The sequence below is a fragment of the Macaca fascicularis genome, chromosome 1, assembly GCF_037993035.2.
Source record: "Macaca fascicularis isolate 582-1 chromosome 1, T2T-MFA8v1.1".
Taxonomy (NCBI): Eukaryota; Metazoa; Chordata; class Mammalia; order Primates; family Cercopithecidae; genus Macaca; species Macaca fascicularis.
This window is the reverse complement of record NC_088375.1, coordinates 66,040,609-66,063,172: the sequence shown is the minus strand read 5'-3', so window position 1 is coordinate 66,063,172 and position 22,564 is coordinate 66,040,609. Positions and strand designations below refer to the sequence as shown.

The following is a 22,564-nucleotide window of genomic DNA, read 5'->3' as shown; positions in this document are numbered from 1 at the left end:
GGGATTCTTTTAGAAAAAAATAAGAGAGGAAGGCCCTTTTCCTGACCCTTAGTGCTAGGAATAGAGTAAGAGAAAAGTCCTGAGCCTCAGCCTTCACCTTCCATGCCTGGAGTCCAGTTGTCCACACTTCCCTCCCCCACCCCTCCCCTGAAGCCTTCTGACCTTGCAAATGCCAGAGCCTTGCAAACTGTTCCAGGGACCTATTTAAGTAGGTTTGGGACTGTAGTTGCCTGGGCTTCACAGAGAATATTCTTCTCCCAGAGCAACACACTAGATGGATGGAGGAGGGGAGGGAGGGTTAGGGAAAGAGGACGAGGTATACAGGGACATAAGCTCTGCTCGTGGGAGGTTTAGTAAGAAAGGAGTGAAATCCTGCCTTGTTTGATTTGGAGCCTTAACAGGCTTGCTACTGTTTAAAGTACACAGGAAAGTGGGATTTGTGAAGGGAGGAGAGGGGAGGGGAGGGGAGGGTGACGTCTTTATGAATGGTACTGAGAACCCCGGAGCAGGTGCCCTGTTCCTGTGTCCTGGGCTGCCGGCCCCGTTGCCTGGGCTGAGACCCACCACTCTGGCATCCCGCAGTCTCTCTATTCCATTCACAGGACTTGGCCCACACACTCCAGTCTGGCCTGTCAGACCAATCCCTTTGTTCCTAACAATGTAGGGGATAAGGGGAGGCTGCTCTGCTGCTGGGGTTGCCTGACAGCATCTGCTGGATGAAGGTGAGGTGCCTGGTAGGGAGACAGAAGGAACCACATTCCTGCCTGTCTATAGTGGCAAGCCCGGGCTCAGGGCAAGTGAAAGATGACATGCATCTTAGAGCAGAGACCAGTCAGCTTGGTGGTGGCATCAGTAGTCTCAACTTTGGGAGCCAGATACAAACTGGGCAACAGCCAGTGCACCATCCAAACATTGCCCTCTGACACTGGCAAGCAGGAGCTCCCTTGGCTCCCAAGCACAGGTCCAGGCACACATTCTCCTGAGACCACCTCCCAGCCAACTCAAGGCACCATAAATATATGCATGCACACACTTGCAGGCAGCATTCCCATGCTAAACACTGATAGCTTGCCACCCCCCACCTCTAAGGGGAACAGACTTGATGCTGAAAGCCTGCCAAAGTGTGGCTGGCTTCCAGTACCAAAAATACCTCCTGTGATCCGAGGGGCTACTGTACTGGCATCTATTTGTGGGGCTGGAGCTGCTGCTGTGACAGAAAGGACTTCCCCTGGGGATGGGCTAGCTGCCCATTTGGGCCTGTACTCCCCAAAGCCTAAGAGCTTGCTTTCCAGGGCCAAGGCCTGCTCCCAGCCTGGGAAATGCAGGTGGGAGCAGCTTAGCCAAACCTGTCTTCCACAGGAGAAATATTCATTCTTCACAGGAAACATTCTGTGGCATTCCAGAATGCTGGTGCCCTGGCCTCTCCTACTTCTCTCATTCTCTTGCTTAAGTAATCCATCGAGTTTCTTAGTTTTCTTCTTTGACAAGCAAAGAAGAGGCCTCAGGCCTGGAACAAGAATGCAGAAGTGACAAATGACTTTCAAGGTGAGGTTCCAGGAATGTCTTGACTAGGGAAGGTAGGTAGGTTGGGGTGAATGGAGAACCCTGTTGAGTATGCTACGATTTTCCAAAGATGAGAATTTGGCATAAGATAAACATTTCCCCATTCATTATTTTCTTCATTCATTTGATAAATATTTGTTAAATATCTGCAGCCTGCTCACAAATGTGTTGCACTATGTCTATCCTTCCAGATGGAAATGAGGATAAACTACAAGGCCTTGACAGAGGACTGGTCAGTCCCCAGGGGCTGTGGGTCTGACATCAGATGGACAGAATGAAGAGGAATATAGTGAAGGCCAGAAACATACAAGAAAACCAGAAACCTCAGAAAGAGAAGGATCTGAGGGTATAGAATCTGTAGGGTTATTGCCATGCTTTCTTTAAAAATATGTGCCAAAGTAGTAATTATGAACTATGTATAGTTCTATTAAAGGAAGAAATTTAGAAAATTTGCTCTTCATAAATATTTGCATAATAAATGAATGAATACCCAGATCAAAGGGAGAAGATGAATGAGCAGATGTAAAGACTAGAGGTTCAGGTATACCACTGTTGTCTCAGACGATGTCAAATCTAAATACGAACCCAAGGTTTTGTTTTTTTTTTTTTAATTTCTCAGAGCATGTTATTATAATTAGATGTTTAGCTAATAAGATCCATACTTATTCTAGCCTATTAGGACTAAATATAACAACAATCTTTCCATTTTGATGATACTATTAATTCTTCCAACACTCTTACATATATCTATTTTAACTCCCCCAGCTGTCTGGAGAGTGAAGACAGAAATTCCCATCTTACAGATGGACAAACCATGGCCTAGAGAAGTTAGAGGTGCTTCATCAAGGGTACCTCCCAGTAGATCAAGTTAGCGCTTTTTCCATTGCTATGCTGACCACAGGCTCTTCCATAGTCTCACAGGACTCAGATCTTAGACCCTGTTCAGTGGTAATGTGGAATCTGGATGGCATCGTGCCACCCTGTCAGCCGCAATGTGTTCTCCCGCCTGTGTTCCCTCTTTCTCTCCCTTTATTCAGGAAACAGAGCAGAGGCGTGGGGGTAAAAGATGGGGTGAGTGGAGGAGTCTGTTTCATTTTATGCTTCCTTGCTCTTCATTCTAGGATTTATTTCTGGACCACAGGAGTGGGGCTGGAGGGGTGTATGAGAAAATTATTTAAATTGTATCATAATCTTCCCAAGATGTGATTAAATTGAGGCATGGGGAAGAGAGGTGACCTCTTCCAGAGTTAGACAGCACTTGATTTAGAACCAGAGGGCCCTAATTTTCAGCTTGGAGCTTTATCAATTAGATGTCTCCAATCCTACCACTGCTGGTCTTAGGTGTAGCTGGCCAGACTCCATGAACAAATGGGGGAAGTGTTCCAAAATCTTCTAGCATCTTCTTCAAATCATCTTTCTTAAGAAATTGTGGTTTAGATTCTGTCTACCCAGAGATAAAGGGATCGACTAGACTGTCTGCATGGGGAGACAAGATCTACTTATAAAAATAAATAAATAATAATACAGGGTAAATATGATAATTTATTGGTGTGTTACCAACAATAAATGCTCTTAAAGAAGTTTGAAGGAAAGAACAAGTATGGATCAGGCAACACAGCTTAGACAGATTCTTTGTGGCTCCACAGGACAAAACTAGCAGGAACCAGTGAAAGTTACAGGATCGCAAATTTCAGCTAATTACAATGAAGGACTTTTGAAGAATTAGCTGATTTCTGCAGATACTGGAGGAAAGCCTGGATCCCCCAGTCCTGTATTGAATGAACGATTGTTCGAGATGACTGGTTAGTCTAGATTTCCTTTTCTTCTTCCTCTCTTTCTCTCTCTCTCTTTTTTCTGGCTCCCTTTCTTCATCCCTCCCTCCCTTCCTTTCTTCTGCCCCTACTGCTCTAAGAATTTCGTGCAATTGCTTTTAGGTTTTCTGTAGTGATTTATGTTGTTTTTTCGATTTATACCACTGAGGACTGTGGCCACGAGAGGGCAGTAGAGGAAGCTTAACAGCGTACTTGGACAGGAGTAAACTCGTGTGAGCTCTAATCGCGAGCAGGGACTACGCAGACCCTGCGAACTCGCTGGGGTCCAGCTTGCAGGCCCGTTCCGAAAAGCAGTGTTTAGAAGCTGCAGAGTTACTGAGACTGTGTAGCAAGGCATCAGTGGCCTTGAGGGCACCGAGGCATTGTCGTCCAGAATCCTGAAACCTCTCACCTTAGGTTATTAAAATAAGTTATCTTATCGCCACCCCTCTGATTCCCCTGGCAAAAAGATTCTCTGAATTGGATATAGAAAGCTCTTCTCCGGTTCCCAATGCCCTCATCCAAGTCGGGACTTCTCAGATGCCCAGGATCCCTATCAGGGCTGGAAGCTTGAGATTCAATTCAGAGCAAGGTTCATCTTCTCGTTGCAATAATAATAACAACTTCAAGCCTTATTTGACAGCTTGCTGGCTTTTTTTTTTTTTTTTTAATTTACAAGAAGAGGAAATTTGCTCCCACAAATTCCAAGACTCTAGTCTCAACCCCATCAGACAAGCCCCGTTCCTCCCCGCTCACCCCTCACTCAAAGATCAAGAGGGAGGTGTGCAGGATGTGCGCGGTGACAGGTGATGCGAATGGCGGGGGAGTCCCTGTCCCTACTGCCCTCACCCACTCTTCCTGTGTCCTGAGCTCCCCGCTAACCCCAACGCTCGACCTTCTATCTCCACCGGGGGCTAAACCAGCTGGGTTCGCAAGGCCCTACTCGAATTCCCGGGCCCTGGTAGCATTTTCCTTGCCCCCTTGGCTACTTAAGGTGGCCAATGGGTCCGGGCTGAGCTGGGCGCAGGACAGGCAGCGGAGCGGCCTCCGGATGCCAAACCTGCTTCTCCTTTGTTGACAGCTTGCGGAGGAGGAAGTCCGCGCGGGCGGGGGAGGGGGCACGGGGCTGGCTGTGGCGGGCGGTGCCAGCAGCGGGCGCGGCCCCAGCTCGGGCGGCCGCGGCCGGCGGGGAGGGGGTTAACGCGCGCGGCCTCTATGATAATGAGCTGCATGGTAAAATAGGGAGGCCGGCGCTCAGGGCTCCGCCGCCGCCGCCGCCGCCGCCACCGCGGGAGCCAGAGCTGCCGGGCTGAGAGGCATCCGCGCCAGACTGGAGCGGGAGGGCAGCGGAGCGCAGTTGCTGAGAATTTTTCAGCCGAGAGGGCGAGCGATCCGGAGAGAGACCCCGCGAGCTTGGGAACGGTAGGCAGCGCGAGGGCCGCAGCCGGCGGAGCAAACCTCGAAATAGATCTGGAAAGCCAGGCTCCCGGAGGAAATGGGACTGTGAACGAACCGGAGAGCAAGAAGGGAAGGAAGCGCCGGGATTGCTGATGTCAGAGGAGCCCGGAAAGTCGCGCTGGAAAAATCTGAAGAAAGCCGGGGCTCTGCTTCTTCCCCACGAGAGACACCGCCGGCCACCCCCACACGCCCCCTCGGCGCCTCCAGGTGCCCCCCGCGAGCCGGCGACAGCGCCCAGCCGGGCTGCTGCGGGGCGACCGAGGACTGAGGGGCGCGCGGAGCGGAGACCGCGGGGCGACTTCAGGAATACAGATAAGTGGCTGGTGGCTTGACGTGGATTTTAATGAATTTGGACTCCATGTGGATTTGGTCTTCTCCCTGATTCGGAGCTGCGGGCAGGGAGAGGGGCCTCGCGCCGCCCTCAGCAGCCGGCGGCCGAGGCAGACGGAGCAGGGACGGAAGGACAGACCGACGTCGCCGAGCTGGGTAAGCGGCGGCTGGGCCGGACGCTCGGAGTCGGCAGCGCCTTCAGCCTTCTCCCCACAGGCGCGCACACCCGTGGCTGCTTCTCCCGCACCCGCCTCTTTGGGGTCCCGGCCCCAGGCAACCGGGCTTGGCCGCGGCGGGCGAGTCCCCGTGTGGGCTCGGCCACTTTCGCGGGCCGGAGCGCGGCGTGCGCGCGATCTCAGGCTCACTGGAGCCGGTGCCTCCCGCCCAGGGCTTCCCGGCCGGCAGCCAGCAGGCTTCCCGGCCGCGGGCTGAGGGCGGCAGCAGCGCTCCGCGGCGCGCCTCCACCGCGCACCTGCCGGCGCTCTGCGGCTTTGGGGAGCTCGGGGCGGCAAGGCTGTCCCGAGAGCTGGAGCCCAAAGAGGGCCTCGGTGGCACCAGCGAGACAACCCAAAGCCACAGTGGCCAGCGATCGATTTGGGGGCGTTCACTCCAGTGCCAGAGTCCCTGGTGGCCGCCGGCTGTCCCTTCAGATCCGGGACTGGAGATCAGGAGAAGGGGAAAACATCATTTGCGCGGGTTCCATAATGCTCAGGGAGAGATTCCCAGGCACTGAATGGGTCTGAGTGTTTCATCTCCCAGGACTCCCTTTGCAGTGTATCGCCCAGCAGGGGTCCAGCCCCATAGTTTGAGGACCACGCGAGTGCTGGGGGTTGAAATGGGAGTTTGCTTAGGGTCCCAGAGGCTCCTTATGAACCATTTGAGAATATTTCCTTCCATGTGCTCTTTCTTGCCCCACCCCACAAGTTAGGTAGGGATCCTGGAAAATTCTAGCCCTTTTTATCCATCCCACAGGTAGTCTCTATAATACCAATCATGGTCTAGATGCCCAGAGAGTCACCAGAAACTACCATTCTAGGTCCCCGAAAAAGTGTCCACCTGTTTGGAATGACCCTTGCCCTAGTGGGACCTACCTACTCAAACTCAGCTCTGCTCAGGAGGGATAGAAATAATGGGGGAGAGGAAGTTGGATAAGAGATTTGAGGTTCTAGGTCAGCAAGGGTCTAGAAATGAGAGCCCCAGGAGGTGGGCAATGGAAATATGAACAGGATTCCTGTAGGAATCTAAGATGTTAGAGTGACAGTGGCACATCATAGAAGGTACGCAAGGGACATGAAGGCAGGATCAGTTTGAGGGGATTGGGACTGCCAATCACAGCTTGAGGCAGTCACTTGGGGGCCCATTGGCTTGGAGGAACCCACAGAAATTTGGGGTCACATTCATTTCCTTCCATTCACGTGCCCAGTGGACAAGGCTTATGAGCGGCAGGCCAAGATGAATATCTTGGCTGGCCTGGGCTGGACACTTTGAGAGCACGAGTCAGGTTTAGCTCTCCCCTCTCCCCACACAATAGCAGTCTCCCTCCTTTGCTGGGCTTCTTTCCTAGACATTGAAACCTCACTGTTCCCTCTGGGTTGACTTTAGATTCTGGGGCCTTCTACTGAGTGACAGAGCCCCAGGAAGAGATAACCTTGGCTGGAGGAATTCAGCTATTCCTAACTGAAATGCACAACTTTTATGCAATGACCCCAGAAAGCTCCCAGAGTTTCTTGCAGCCCTCTCCCCTCTGACCTCCAGGCAAGAAAAGAGAAGAATTCATTAACTTCCCTCTCTCTTCACAGAGAACCATTTGAACTAATTACCTGGGATCTCTCCTCGGTGGTGTCCTGGGGGCTGAAGGGGCAGTGAGGAGAAAGGGTAGGGAACCAAGGAAACAGAGTGGAATCTGTGAAAATACCCTAGCGAGGTTGTTTTTCATTCCCCTTCTTCCATCCAGCATCACCACCAACCCCTCCTCATCCCGGAACTTGCCCCTGCTGCCACCAGCCAGCATTACCTAAAGGAGTTATTTCCCTCCACTCTGCAGCTGATCCTCTTCAGGGACCCGCTGATAAAGGGAGGGCAATGCAGACTGCCCTCTCTGCTCCCTCACTGTCCTCAGCAAATTGCATTAGGATGGGGGCAAATTGGCTTGCAAAGCAGTTAAATGGAAATGACATTTGGAGCGATGTGCAGGGAAGATGCTGAAGAGCAGCAGTGGTAAAGTACCAGGAGATCTCCTCTACCCAGGGACCATGAGTCTGCCAAGGAAATCCCAGCTGGTTCTTCTTTTTGACAGGGCATAAGGACAGGGGTCCCTTGAAGCCTGGAGCAGGACGGGGGGCTGGCTAGCTTTTCAGCCCAAGTCTAAATGAAGAGTATGGCAGTGTCTTACGTCCATCACCCAAAACCATGCCATTACAAGGTTGGTGGCCCCCCTTTCAGAGCTGGTCTGAATACCTACCTCTGTCTTCAGAGCACCAGGGGAGCATTTACCCTGCAACTCTCTTGACCATCAAAAGCTGCAGATGCGGTGAATGTAAAAGTTCATTCACCATCTGTTTTACTGAAGTCTGCACTTAAAATGAGGTTAAAAAGAAAGCACTCAAAGAACAGCTACCTGTTTCCTATTTACAAATACTTCTGATTACTCAGCTAATCTTTATTTCATGGGCAGGTTATAAGAAAACACAGGAGCAGGAGGCGAAACCAGTGACATGGTTAAATATACAAGGCAGCAGCTGACAGCAGCCTAAACTCACCACTTTAGGTGCTATGAAATATTTATGGTGCTGGAGTTGTCACTGTTTGGGGGTTTAATAGTTTCTATCCTACCTCATCTTCTATGATTGCCTCCCTAAGATATAGGGTTTGGTGTGGGGGAGGCAATTCCTGTCTCCAACAGCACCTCCCCACCACCACCAGCTGTCTCCCTGCATTGCCACACAGCTGTCTCCGCACACACGAACTGAGGCACAATATACTTCTGTCCATCATGGCAAATGGAGAGGCAAGGAGCGCCTAGCCGGCCCCCCACTCCCCACCCCCATTCTGATCATAAAGAGACTGCAGCATTGTGTTACAGTCTGTTAACTAGAAATAATTCAGGACTGTCCATAGGGAAACTGGTAGAAACAGGCTCTGAGGTGCTGGGAGTTTTACAGCTCATGTGCATTCCCCCCTCAGCCCCAGTCACCACCGCCCCACCCAGGGGCAGTCTGTTATCAATTCATTATATGTGAATATTCTATTTCTACCCTTCACATATGTTCAGTTCAAACAATGATGAATGGAACCGGTTCCCTTAACAGTTTTTTCACTTCGTTACAAAGATTTCATGCCTGATTAGAGTAAATGAGGGGTGGGTGTGCATCCACTTCTTTTTTGGTCATTTCTAAAGGTGAGCCCTGTGGAGACAGAGAGAAAGGCAGTTCTTCCCAGGGTCAAACAGCTGGTCCCAAGGCGCGAGGGAGGGAAGGCTGGTAAGAAGAGCATACCCCCGTCCTCCTGGGCTTAGCCCTCAGGCTCTCCTGGGCCTCATTCCCTAGCATTTAGGCATATGGAACCTCTTTATCTAGCTCCACACTGCTCCATCTGGAATTGGAGGGCAGAAATAGAGGCGAGAAAGTTCTTTGTTGGGGAGCAGGGTCCCTGCTGGGTAAGAGTGTAAGGGGAGATGAGGAAGGAAGGGTGCAGAGCTGAAAGAAATGGCTGAGGCCTGAGCAGTGCAAAAGTTCTCTGCTCCTACAGTTGGTTAACCATTAACCGCCTTCCCTGCCCCAGTTCTGTCTCCCTCTTGGGTGAAAGAATATCTCTGGGAAACTCAGAGGACCAGCAGGTGTTCCCCCATCTCCCCCCTCCTCACCCCAGCTTAACATTCGCTCTGTCTCCACTGTCCTGCCACAGCCCCAGGCTCAGCCTCTGACCCCTACTCACCTCTTCCTCACCTTCTTCCCCTGCCCTAGCATACTCTTCCTACCCACTGCCAGTTGTCCTTTTACCCAGGCATTGCCAGTTGTTTGCAGGGCAGGGTGTGTGTCAGAGACTGGGAAGCAGGCAGGGAGGTGGGGAGAAGCTATTGAAGGGAGCGACTGGCTTCACACAGGATTTGGAGCAGGAGCTCTGAGCTCAGGTTATAGACAGCTCTATAACCACTAGGATTTTCCTAAAGCTTCTCACTGTGGATCTGGCTTGTGGGTGGCTGTTTTGGCCCTTTGAGGTGAGTCCATGTGGTCCAAGTCCTTCCCAAGGCATTCCTAGCAAGTCAGACCTGGAATTCTGAACGTCAGAGGAAACCAGCAGGTGGATGGAAGATGTAGATCAAGATACAGGAGCAAAGGCACATGTGGAAAGACAGAAGTCAAGATATGGGCACAGCGCAGATAAATGGAGAGAGGGAGGGAGACAGCAAGGGAAGATAAAGACAGAGAGACTGACAGTGTGAATGGGGGCAGACAGAGCTCAGAGCGAACATAAAGAGAAAGTGGGAAAGAGAGCCTTGCAGGCAGAAGGGGGTTTTCTGAATCTTCCAGGGCCAGGGAGGCTCTTGGCTGAACTGGGAAGCCGAAGTAGCGGGTTATCTCCACTAGAGGGGACTCTTGAAAGCCAGGCTTGGCCCAAAACAGTGGCTTTTGTGTGTGTGTGTGTGTGGTTTTTTTTTTAGAAGAAAAAAAAATATTAATAGATGAGATATATTCGAAACTTCCAGCTGTCACTTCCCAGAGACCACAACTGGTAGGGTCCTATTGCCAGGGAGACCTTTGGGCCTCTGTCTGTTTGCAGAGGATGAGAAGGCGCCTGCAGCATTAAGCAGGGGTGCATGGGTTGTGAGCAGCTCCGGAGAGGCCTGCCCCAACAGGTCACGTCTAGGGGTGGGTGGCAGGGAGGGAGTGCATTCTCAACTTCATAGGCAGTCCAATCTGCTGGCTGGCCCCCCAAAAGGCCCTTGCCAGTTCTTATCAGCAACAGAAGTTTCTGGCCCATCCCCGAAGGGCCTTTACATGCCTTCCCATCTCTCAACTCCCTAAATGCAGATTTTTGAGACTCTCAGGTGGTAGCAAAACTGCTCCTGAGACTTTTTTTTTTTTAAGACCTTTCAGGAACTGAATGCATGTCAACCTTGTATCGCTGATTTAATCTTTCTCTTCATATTCTCTGTGGGAGTCTTTCTCTGAATTAGAATTCCCCCTTTCATTTCAGCAGAGGACAATATTGAGAGACAGTGGAGTCCAGAGGCTTTTCTCATCTAAGGAGATAATAACTGCCTAAAAGGGGCATGGAAAAATATTGAAGTTTTGGGATGGGCAGGAGGCCAGAGCTTAGCAGCGTCTCTTCCGATCTGATAGCATCCCCTGATAGTTCATCTTGGTTTGCTTTAGCTCAGATGTACCTGGAGGTCAGGGCAGGGGGAAGGGAGGATAGAGAAAAGAAAGAAGAAAAACAAGATAAATGTATCGTGTTATGAAAGTTTAATTCTGCTTTTCTTTGGCTAAAATTACTCTGAGAGTGAGAGATAAAAGGCAGTGGAGTTGCCCTTGGAAAGTTCAAGTTGTCTTTCAGAGGGAAGAGGAGGAGGGATCCCAGGGCTCTGAGTGAAGAGCTGGTGAATGAGCTTGTCTCCTCTGTGCCTCCCAACACACACACATTCTCTCCGAGGCTTTGAGAAGACAGAAGCTTCTGACAGAGGAACCCTAGGCCCTCCCAGCCCTCTTGGAGGAGTTGTTCTCCCAGGCTTTCTCTTGTTCTATCTAAACAGCCTCCCTCTCAACTGCAGTATAGAGGGAGACAAGAAGGAGAGATTCTTGCCCTTTGTACTAAACCAACAGGATGACACTGAAAGCGGGAATTGGAATTCATTTAAGTTTAAATAAATAGGGATCCATCATCTCTGTGGTGCCAAGAATGTGGTACCTCCCTCCTAATACAAGGATGAAAAAGTAATAGATCCTACCTTCAGGGCATTTACAGTACATTAAGGGAGTGAAGGAAGAAATTGCATAAGCCAAGTACCCCCCAAATACCTGTAGTAAAAGGCAGAATGGCATTAACAATGTGTACTAGGGGGTCAGAGGAAGTGAGAGCAGACAGCTCCTCAAAGCCTTTGCTTTAAGTCATGGGAGATGAAGATTTCCAGGAGAGACTCAGAGGTGCTGGAGAACGTCACAGTTTCCTGTGAAGAATGATGACTATTTAATGCCCTTGCGGGCTCCAGCCTCTCACAGCTACCCCTACTTACCCGATTTTTCCCTCATTCCTCTCTGAGGATTTTAAATGGACAGCGTTGGAGTTGTTTTCTATTAGTCAACATCCTAGAGCAAGGACTCCAGGGTGCACACTCCCAAGGGTTTTCATGTTGTATTCTATGCAAATTGCATCCCTTTCTGGTACTTCTGGAGCTGGCGTGTAGAGGCCAGTGTGGTGCCTCAGGAAATAATATTACTCATCCACATTCACATTTAAGTGTCCAGAATCCTGCTATTATGCACCTACTCTTATCTGAATGAGGTTATTAAGTGGAAGGACCTGAGAGGGAAAATTTGGATTTTATCCCTACACCCTGGCTGGGCAGGGGAGTCTGTCCACTCCTCGGGCTCCCTCTGCCATGTGCTTGCTATCTGGAGAAGGAGCCATTCTCTTTTAAGCTTTCTGTCCATTAAGAGGGTAGAGGGATACTAATGGAGAAAGGTTAGAAGGATGAAGATTTCAGCTCAAAGAGAAGGTAGCCATTCTCTTTTAAGCTTTCTGTCCACAAAGAGGGCAGAGGGATACTAATGGAGAAAGGTTAGAAGGACGAAGATTTCAACTCAAGGATAGTCTCTAAACCTATAAAGGAAGGTCATGTTCTCCCTGCACCTTGTCTAAGGCTGGGGGAGCCACATCAGTGATGCTGTCAGGGAACAGACCCCTGCACTGGGAAGCGCAGAGCCAGGGCCATACTTAGGCTTCAAGAGGCCTGTGAAACCTTGGAGATTCTATATCTTCAAGAATGATGTGGGTACATGTTGGTTTGTATTTCTGAAGAGAAGGAGTTCTTGCCCCCTCCACAATGTAAAGAACCACTAGATCCCAGTCTCTAGAACCTTTCCTAGCCGTCGTTTCCGCTTCTGCTCTGGTGGTGGAATGGGGCTTTGGATGAGGAGTTGTAACCCCAGTGCCTCTGAGTGGTAGAAAACTCAGTAAGTGAACAAGAGCACGCCAGGGACAGCTCAGAATGTCAGGGGAGCCTATGGATTGTGATTGCTCTGTGACTATGGGCAGGTCTTTTTACCTTTGAGCAGGGATTAGAGGGAGTGGCCGGCCAGGCAGCGTGCTCCACCCTTTAAGGGAGAGAGGGTGGAAGGTTCAGGAGCAGAGGAAAGGGTGAGTAGAAAAGCCCTGCCTTGCGGTGTAGAGGCAGGAGGACCAGCAGGCAGACAGAAGTGGCGAGAGGGGATGTTGCCGCTTTGAAGTGGTTTCCTGCTTCATAAAAGCGAAAGGCCTCGGCCGGGCTGGGTAAATATTACGTTGGCCTCTGACCTCCCACCTCCCCTGACTGCTCCCCTGGTTTCCCATTTTTTTCTCCTGAGGAACAAAAATACCTGAAGGAGAAGAGCCAATTTTTTGAATTTCACTGAGAATGGGGTTTTTAGCGGGAGCCCAGCCCAAGCCGGACAGGAAGACCCAGGCTCCTTCCCTGTCCACAGACAGGAGGCCCCGCGTGAGTCAGCAAAGCTCTCGTTCCAGGTCTCTGCTCCGTGTTTTTGGGCAGTGGTGTTTTCCAGGAGCAGGGCTGGCTGGGGATTGCACAGTGCCCTGACGACACTGACGCCCCACCCTCACTCCTGCTGCCTGAAACTTTCTAACAAGTCCCACCACTCTCTGTGAGATTAAAACCCAGGCTACCACGTTTTCTGTAAGACAAACACCCCACCCCCCTGAGGTTTATCTGTAAATGAACAAAATTCGAGTCTACCACCCCACTCGGAGTGACCCCCCACGGGGTCAAGTTCTTCAGCTTTCTTGACCCACAGACTGAGAGAGAAAGATCTGAACTGCATGGGGAGCTGGAAGCCACTCCCAGCGCCCTCCTGCAGGAGGTTTAGGCCGCACTGAGATGGTTGAGAGCAGATGGTCAGGAAGAGCCTGGTGTCAAAGAGTCAAACAGGAACTAAGTGCCTGCCTTCACACTTGTAGCCCTTCCCGCTTCCTAAAGATTTCTCACCTGTTGACCAGTGCTTACCCTCCATTTGTTCCCTGGTCCCAGGAAGGAGATAAGAGGTTAGTTACGCTCTAGCGGAATTGGCTCCTGCCCCTTACCCAGCACCTTGGTTTCTCTGGCTGTATAATGGAGTGAATACTCAAGCACCCTCACTTGTCTTTGTTTCTGGAGTCAGGCCCAGGAAGAGGGTGTTAGGTAAGTTGGAAAAATGACAAGTACTGGAAACAGGGAAAATTATTCTAAATTTTGGAACAGGTATAAAAAGCAAAACCAGGGTTATTTTCCCCCTCTCTCTCCAAATTTGTTTGGAATTTTCTGAGAAAAATAAGATTTCATTTAAAGAAAATCTGTATGCTAAAGTATAAAGGGCTGACTACTTGGTGGAGATGGGAAATAGAGAAGAAAGTCAACAGTGGCCCTGCAAGGAGACTACCTTCAGGGCTTGTGGTCAACACTTAACCAGTGGGATTGGAATTTGAATTCTGACTGTGCCGCCCTTGGATTTTTAGTGCCTTCAGAGCTCTAAGAGTGGACACGAGTGACACTGTCATAGGATTGGTAGGTTGGCATTGCTATGGGAGTCAACCCTTCATAGAAGAAGAAAAGGCAGAGCTCATGGGCGTCTGGCTGCTTGGCTGCAACAGGGCTTGCATCTCTCCTGCAGAGAGAGCTCCTGGGGCAGGGACATGGATGGAGCAGACACATCACAAAGAGCGTTAGCAGGAGTGGAGTCCAGGAGCCCAAACTGGACCCTGGGGCTCAAGGATCATGTCCTTGGTAGTACTGATCATCGGTCAAAACATAGCAGGATGTCTGGGGAGAAGCATCAGCTGTCTTCTAGTAGGCCGAGAAGCTCCCCAAGCACCACAAGGAGACTTGTCCCTGTTGGAAGTGCAGAGTGCGGGATGGGGCCTGTGAGAGGAGAGTCCTAAACATCCCACAGCACTGTCCAAGAGCCTGCTTCAGAAAATGGGGGCAGCAAGATGCCTTGATTTCCTTTCTAAATATTATTTTTTAAGAAAGAGTTTGAATTGCAGAATAAATAGGTGTTTGGTGTAGAATACTTGGGAAATGTTTTTGAGCGTTTAATAGTAGCTTTTACCCAGGCCCTCATAGTGGATGTTAAACCCAAGTCCAAACTGGGTAAGTGCATTGCCCTGAGTCACACAGCAAGCTGCCATTCACTGCCGTCCAATTGCTAGGAGGTTTGTTTGCCCCAGCCTCACCCACCACACTCTCTTGATCTGCCCACTTAGCTACCTTTGCTCTCCAGTCTCTTGTCCCTGCACTGTGCCCAGTGACCTCCCCCATCTCTCTCTTCCTTGGTTTTGAGCAGACAGGCATCTCACGATGACGCAGTATTCCCTGTGAGAACTGACCTCTCCTCTTCTCTACCCATCTGCCGGCCCTCAGCACACACCACAGCCCTTCCATGGTGCTGGGCAGTGTGGTGTCAAAAAACTCCCCCTTTTGAATAGCTCCAACCAGCTTTCCTCCATCCACAGTAAGCCTTGATATTTGCACAGTCAATGGCTCTGGCAAGGCCAAGCTGCCCCTCCCTCCCCGAGAGGCACTGTGGGCACTGTTTGTGTTTCAGTCTCTATAGACTCAGCATTCACAACTTGAAGAGGCTGAGACAATGACCCAAGCAGCTGCCTGCAGACTGTGCTGGCTGGGAGGCGCAGAGAGCTCCAGTCTCACAAGGCTGCGAGGGAATGAGAGGCAGGGAGGGTCGGCCCAGACTGGATTTGCACATCGTGCACCTGGGAGCATTCTCGGGCAGCTGTGGCTGACCTGAAGGGAATGAGGGGTGCTGGGATCCAGAGAACCTTGTCTAGGCCACCCAGTTGACGTCCACTGCATGCCCCCAGCTTCCTTGGCCAAGTTTTCCACCAACTGTGCAGTCCCTGGGGGCCTGAAAGAAAAAGCAGGGCCCTGGGGAAGCAGCCATGTCTGGCCTGGGGATGGGAAGAGGCAACATTTGTCTGCATAGAGAAAAACAGGAAGCTTCACCTGGGAGAAGAAAGGTACATTCCTTGCAAGAAATTTTAAAGTTGGTGCAGCATAATTTCATTTGACTGAACAAGTGTTTATAGAATATCCATATACTAAGTATGGTAGCAGGGAGATAAGTCACTGTCCAGGTTCTTGAGGAGGTTTCAACCTGGAAGAGAGGGTATGCACTCAAATCATTGTCCTACAAGTCACAAATAAGTATTGCAAAAAGACAGAAAGAGCAAGATTAGTCAGAGCTATCCCAGCCTGGAAAAGGCTATCTAGGGAGGGAATGGGCTTTACAACATTTAGGGAATTCAAGCAGAGGCTAGAAGATGGCCAGGTCTCAAGAAGAGATTCCTGCATAGAGCAGAGGTATCATAGCTGATAGCTGAGGGCCCCACCCATCCTAAATTGTCTAAGCTTGAGTTTCCCTGTTTGCTGCTCAGTAAATCCAAATTCGGTGGAGGAAAAGGCTCTGTTATGAAGTGGAGTGTCAGGTCCATACAGTTGAATTACAAAGTAAGTAAAGTTGGTTCTCACACCTTCAGGCCCATGGCAGTCTCCTCTGAGCAGGGTGCCAGGAAGGCTAGGCTGGGATTAGCCCTGGTCTCCCCTGGAGCCAGAATTCTCCTAAATCGTGTTAAAATTAACACTCCCTCTACAAGCAGGAGCAGACCCCTCTGAACCGAGATTTGGTCAATTCTCTGCTTGCACAGCTCTAACTTCTAATCATTGTCATAAACAGGATGGAAGCAGCTGCTCACTCCAGTCTATTATCAGCTTGGTTGGAGACAGAGAAATTTAAATGACAGTAAGATGCTTAGCAAAGAAACGAAAGTCAGTGTTAAAAATAAAGAAAACAAGACAGCTTGTTTCATCGAAATAGAAGGGTTATTAAACAGCCCTGAATTAATCAGTGATCTGCCACTGTCGGGAATTGAAGAGCAGCAAGGCCAGGGCTGAGAGCTGGGAGGAGATGGGTAAGGAGAGGAGTCTAAGGCAGATAAGAGGCTCTTGCTTTCTTGGGCTGGCTGTAGGGACTGTAGAGGTGCTTGGTCTTCAGAGGGGTTGCTGGCAGTTAGCATTCTTTCCCACAATAAAGGGCCGGCTGGGGAGAGGGAGACTGGCACAGTGGTCTCTCCTTACAGATTTGTGCTTTTGGATCCTTTCCATCTGCCACCACCTGTGCAAGCCCCTGGCCATGTCCAGGCCTCAGCCCCTCCCCAGCCTTCCTTCCCTCCCGCCAGAACTGGGCAAGAGCCAAATGGCATTCAGTGGATGGCCAGCAGCTCCCAGCCCCAGAAATTTTCCTCTAATCATTCACGGGGGGTCCCCAAGAATTCAACTCTGAGTCACAGCTCCTTAGTCCCCACCTCCATTCGCAAAGAGTAGTAACAGGATATCCTCAACTACGGGCAGAGTATTGCTTATGTGCAGGCAGAGAGTGTCCTCTTGAGTAAGTGATCTCTTCCAAGATATATCAGTTGGTGACATCTGCAACACCAGGCAGCAGAGAAGCCAAGTGACGTGTTTAACTCCAAGACCCCCCAAGTCCAAGTCCCATTTTCACATCTGGTGCCTTTGCCAAAATATTCAACCTCAAATACACCTAAGTCCTCTCACCTGTAAACTGGTGATGCGGATGCTGCTCTCAACCTCACCGGCTTGAGTAAGGGGTACATTAGTGGGATGATGCATGTGAAATTTTTAGGAAATTGTAAAATCACTGCACAAATACATGTTCATATTACAGTGGGGTCCCTTGCAGACTCAGAACCAAACGTCAGAAGAAAGGTTTTCCAGAGGGCATGGAATGCATCTGGGAGGAGAGCAGACAGACGTGCTCACACCTTCGCAGGGGTGTGGAGGGGAGGGCGGGTGGCCAGGCACATCTGCGTGCACATGTGCCTTCATCCAGTGTGGAACATGTTGGATCTTGAGTCAATCACTCCAGGAGCATTTTCTTTGCTCCTTGACCTCCACATTCTTTCCCCTCACCCCTCCCTCCCGCTTCCCTCCTGGGTCCCTCCTGGCTGTTTACCCTTTTCCCGGCTTCTCTCTCACACCCCATTCATCATCCAGGGCCAGATTCTCACTCAGGGAGCTCTTTTCATCTCCTGCCCTAGGTCCTCCCTCCCCGGCCTGCCACTCCCACCCTGCTCCCTGTCAGCACATTCCTCTCCTTGTCTCAGCCTCTCTGAAAACTGCACCCTTCGCTCTCCTTCACAGCGGGCTGAGGGATCCGAGAGGGGTCTGGGGCTGGGCTGATAGCGCCTCGAGGGTCTCAAATGTCTACTTCCTGTGCTCCTTCACCAAGGAGCTGATGCCACTCAAGGTGCTTAAGTGTCCTTCAGGCCAAGTGTCTGGACCTCTTGGCACAGAAAAGACCTTTAAGTGGTCAAACCTCTTCCCAGAGTTCCAGCCACCCCTCAGTTTCCACATGCCCCTTTAATCCAGCTCCATGGCACTCCCCTTGCTTGGTGTGTATGAGTGTGAGAATGCCTGTTATTTAGGAGAGGCTGTCTGACAGCTAAGGATCTCTACTGCAAGAGCTGGGAGTCTCAGACAAAGAGAGAAAAATAATAGAAACTGCAGGTGGGAAGATACAGGGTGGGGACATAGCCTGCTTAAGAAGCTTCCTCCTGAAAAGGAGTTAGAGCTTTTTTATTGGAAGGCTGGCTGTTGGTTCAGAAAAGCACTAGAGAGAAAGAGAGGCAGGGAAAGACAAGGAAGGAAGAGGAACTTCAGCCTGTGTACCAAGGCGGACCTGTATGGGAAGGGCCCAGAGAATGCGGGGCCCCAGCCAAAGGAGCTGGTATCTCAGCATCTTCTCCTCCTCCTCAGGACCAGTTTTCCTCTTTCCTCCTCTACACCCTTCTGTGCTGCCACAGGTGGCTGGACAAACCAGCAAGAGCAACACACAAGTTGTCCGAAATCAGCTGAGGGCCATGAGAGGAGGGGTGGCCTGGAAGTCATGGGACCACTGATAGAACTGGTGGGAATGGCTACTCAAGACCTCAGGTTAGCATGGAGAGAAGGTGGGACTAGCAGCACCCTGTTTGTTTCTTCCAAGAGGACTGAGTCTCGGCAGGCAGGTGCTGGGTCACCACATTCTACTGCACAATGATCACTGCTCTCTTGAGCTAAAACAGAACCCTCAGAGTTTGTCACCATCATACAAGGCAGCCCAGGAGATGATGTCCTTGTACAGTGTTTCTCCAAAAACAGAAACAAGAGTAACTGGTGTTTACTTAAAGCACTAGAGTTTACAAAACAATTTCACATCCATTATCTCATTGATTCTCACCACAGCCCTGTGAGGTGTCATTTTACAGCTGAGGAAAGTGAGGCTCCAAAAGGTTAAATAACATGTTCAAGGTCACTGAATTCGGAAGCGACAGAATGAGGCTTGAGCCCAGGTCCCTCTCCAAAGGCCAAGGTCTTTTGTTTGCACCATCCAGCACTGTGAGCTTGACCTCCTTGTTGAAGACCCTGTTCTGGAACCTTCCAAAGGGACTTCCCCCACCCCACTCTGTTGATCACTTTATATTGTGAATTTTTCATTTTTTATTATTTTATGCTTCTTATGTGATCCATGATATTATATGGTTAGCGACTCTGGAGTGCTCTTGCAAAGACTCTTCCTGCACAGGTCTGGATTATACATTCTTCAAAGACAGAGCTGGTATTTTCCCATTCTTCTCCATCTTTCTTCCCACCTCACCCATCTAGCCTCACCCAGTGTGTTCAAGACAAATAATAGCCAGGATCCTTCCTAAATCATTCACCTCCTTCTTCACTACCTGCTGAAGATCAGTCATGACAGATCCCTGAGCCAAGTGTATTAGTCCAAATCATTTCTTGAGGCCGACTAGCAGGGACAGTGTCCATTGAGGGAAAGCAAATGAGCACCTGGGTCCCGCCTCTCGCTGCTCTCGACAATTCAGGCTGAGCACAATATGGAGTGAAAGTTATCATGCTAGCCCTGCACGGATACCAAGAAGCATGAGATACTGTTCTTGCCTTCAAAGGGCTTCTACTTCAATGGGGAGATAGGAAATAGTCACATAAAAAAGACAGCCAATGCTGCAATGTAGTGTGTGCTAGAATCAGTGTGTGCCCAAACCAGCAGTTTTTAATCGAGTTTAGAGGAGAGAAAAGAGATTGGAGGTGGAGAGGCCCTAGAGGGTTTATGAGGCTTTGAAGGATGGGCTGGGTATGGATAGGCAAAGAAGGGAGTGGAAACAAGCATTCCAGGGCAGGTTGTTTTGGGGACTCAACAGACCAGCCAGTTTGTTGGGAGAGGAGTCACTCTGGGAGAGGTGGGCAGTGAGGTTCGAGAAAGAAGAGCCAGCTGGGGAAGGACTTGAACTTGGGTGCTTAGCAGTGCTGAGTCTATCTGGGCAACAGCAAGGAGCCATAGAAGGTGTTTCCATAGGTGAATTTCACACTTTGGCCATGTGCGTGGCAAAGTTAGACAGTGGGTCTGAGGCGCAAGAAATGAGGCAGCACAAGGCACAAATTGCAGATATGTGGCTGGATCTTGGCTGCCAATGGGTTTCACCAGGGTCCGTCTCAGAGGAAGGCCTGGATGGTGACAATGTGACTGTCTTAGAAGCATTATTTTCAGGGAGGCAGCATGGGGATTCCTGGTGAAGAGCCCTGCCTTTTGAACTTTTGGGAACCCTAGCTTCTGGAAATGAGCAGTGCTAAAAAGTGCACATCATCTGGCACTAATGGTCACTGTCCCTGAGATAGAGATGAAGCATCACGGATTGGGAGTCATCCTTGTCCCTAGAGAGCTTCAGTGGCCAGCCATGTGAGGCCACTGGAAGTAGAAAGGAAAGTCTGCAAAAGAAAGCAGGAAGTTCTCTCACCTGGGTCTTCTGGGAGCCATTAACATTTTTCTTCAAGAAGAAAAAGATGTGGACAGCTTCAAAGGAGAGTATGTGGGATTTTAGGGTCAGTTGAGATGAATGCCTAGTGCTTTGTTCTGGTTTTTTCTTACTCCATCATTGTTCCTCCTTTTCCCTCCCAGTAGTGTAAATTAGATCAGTGTCATTATTTTTGAAAACGTTATGTTTAATGGCAGCATAATATGCCATTATATGGAGTAACTGTAATTTATTTAGCCTTTTAGTTGAGTACTTTTTAAGCTTGCTCTCCTGCCCCATCTCAGCCTCAAAGAGTCCCTGGCTCTCCCTTGTACAGTGAAGATTACATGAGAGACATTTCCAGGCTGTTTGAAAATATCATTTGGAATTGCTCTGAAAGGTGGCTGCCGAGCTAGCAAGCCTCTTGCCACCCCTGGATTCCACCTGGTGCGTGATAACCATGACTCCTGTGTGCCCTACCCCAGCACTGCCTGGTTACCAAAATAAAGGATCAGCTCAGTGTAGACATAAATGGAACTGTGGAGCCCCAAGTTTTGACCTTTAACATAAAGTACTTGCCAAATCTTACTAAACATTCTGGTGAGTTCTTCCAGACCAGTGATAAGAAGGTTTGGCTGAAAAATAAGCCTTAAGAATCTAGGCAGTGTAGAGTAGTAGGGAAAGCATGGGCCTCAGCAATCTTGGCTTCCTAGCTGATACTCGTCAAGTTAGGCTTCCTGAGATTCCATTTCTTCATCTGTGAAATGGGGATAGTCATGCCCATCTTGCAAGGTAATCACACAACTATGGATAGCATATACAGGGCATGTAGCATAGTGTGCCATGTAGCAGGTGGTTAATAAAGGATAATAATAGGAACTTCTCTTCATTGTTTTCTTCCAGAAAATAAATGAAAGTTGCTAGTAATTTGCTACTTGTGGTCATTAGAGTATGAGGTCTCCTAACGTGAATCTTGACTTGGCTTAGCAAAGCCATATGCCTACTTTTATTTCCTTTTCCTGCCTTTGGAAGGAGCCCGAGAATTCCTTTTTCTGTCCTTTAATCCCGTAATGTCTACCAGAACAGCAACTCAACTGATAAGGTGGTTTAAATAGGGTCCTGTTAGAATCAGGGAAGAGGTGGGATGACCTTCCTTGGACTCCCTTAGCACAGAAGGCAGGAGTGCTCCCACGGCCTGCTTCTCATAGCATCAGAACTCTGCTAATTTGGAGAAATTTTTTCTGACCCAGTGGGGAGGTGGCCATGGCAAAAGAGGGCTCCTTCCTGACCCTCCCCCAAAGGGGGTTGAAGAGGACAGAGCCTAAGGAAGGGGGAGCAGGGGATGGGGTGGCAGGGAGGGCAGCTGCTTGAAATTGATTGCCCTTGTAGTTTAGTTTATACCATGCGGCTCTCTCAGCTCTGCCCGGGTGGCGACCTTTAGATAATAAAGGGAATTCTGGGAGATTTCTGACAGGCCCATGACATATGGGGCAGGTCTGCAGGGTCAGGCGGTGTATCTCCCTGCTCCCGGCCCCAGGGTAATGAATCTTGTTTTGACTTTGCAAAGCCAGCTCAGCCAGTGTCCCAGAAAGAAACAGAGCCCCCGCCAGCCCCTCAGATGAGTGCACATCTTGGAACCCTTCATAATTCAGGGATACAACTCCAAACTTTTATAGCCTGTGAGTGGAGAGGACAAACACTGCCTGTTTTGCTAAGGCCCTGGGAGAGCTGGTGTGGTTTCCAGGGCTCGATCAGAGCCTACTGGGAGACCTGGGGAAAAATAAAACCACAGAAATCTCTCCCTGACGTTAAAAGCAGTGGTCCCAGGACAGGGCCTGTGCCTGGAGGAGGAGCCGGGGTGGGAGAAGGGGAGATCTCTCCTTGGGGTCTGGTAAGTGGTAGATTCACTCTTCTGGGTAGGAAAAGCAAAAAGAAAAAAGAAAAAAAAAAGGGTAGGGTCCACCCTGCAGGAAAAGCAGAAATCAGCACATCCTAATTCTCATCCCCAAGCTCTCAGGGGCAGAGCAAGTGAGTTCTCTGGGCTACTGTTTTCTGGGCTGGGTGAAGGCAGCAGGAGTCAGCAGCTCCTGACTGTTGATACCCCCCCATCTCTGCAAATCTGCATGTGCATGCACACCCACACCCCTCTTCTTTAAAAGAACAATTCCTGAACCATGAAGTTTGATTGCCTTTCTCCTCCCTGCTGTATTAGTTTGCCAGGGTTGCTGTAACAAAGTATCACAGACCAGATGGCTTAAGCAACAGAAATTCATTTTCTCCAGGTTCGGAAACTGGGAAGTCAGAGATGAGGATATGAGGATGTCGGCAGAGTTGAT

General features: G+C 49.9%; 1 protein-coding gene across 1 annotated transcript in view; it reads left to right on the top strand.

Annotated features, from left to right (window-relative positions):
• The first annotated feature begins 4,638 nt into the window (after positions 1-4,638).
• PLXNA2 (plexin A2) overlaps positions 4,639-22,564 on the top strand; it is a 222,069-nt gene continuing 204,143 nt past the window's right edge. The window contains exon 1 of the mRNA XM_005540704.5: positions 4,639-5,318. The gene's annotated coding sequence lies outside the window, so the exon portion shown is untranslated. The remainder of the gene's footprint in view (positions 5,319-22,564) is intronic.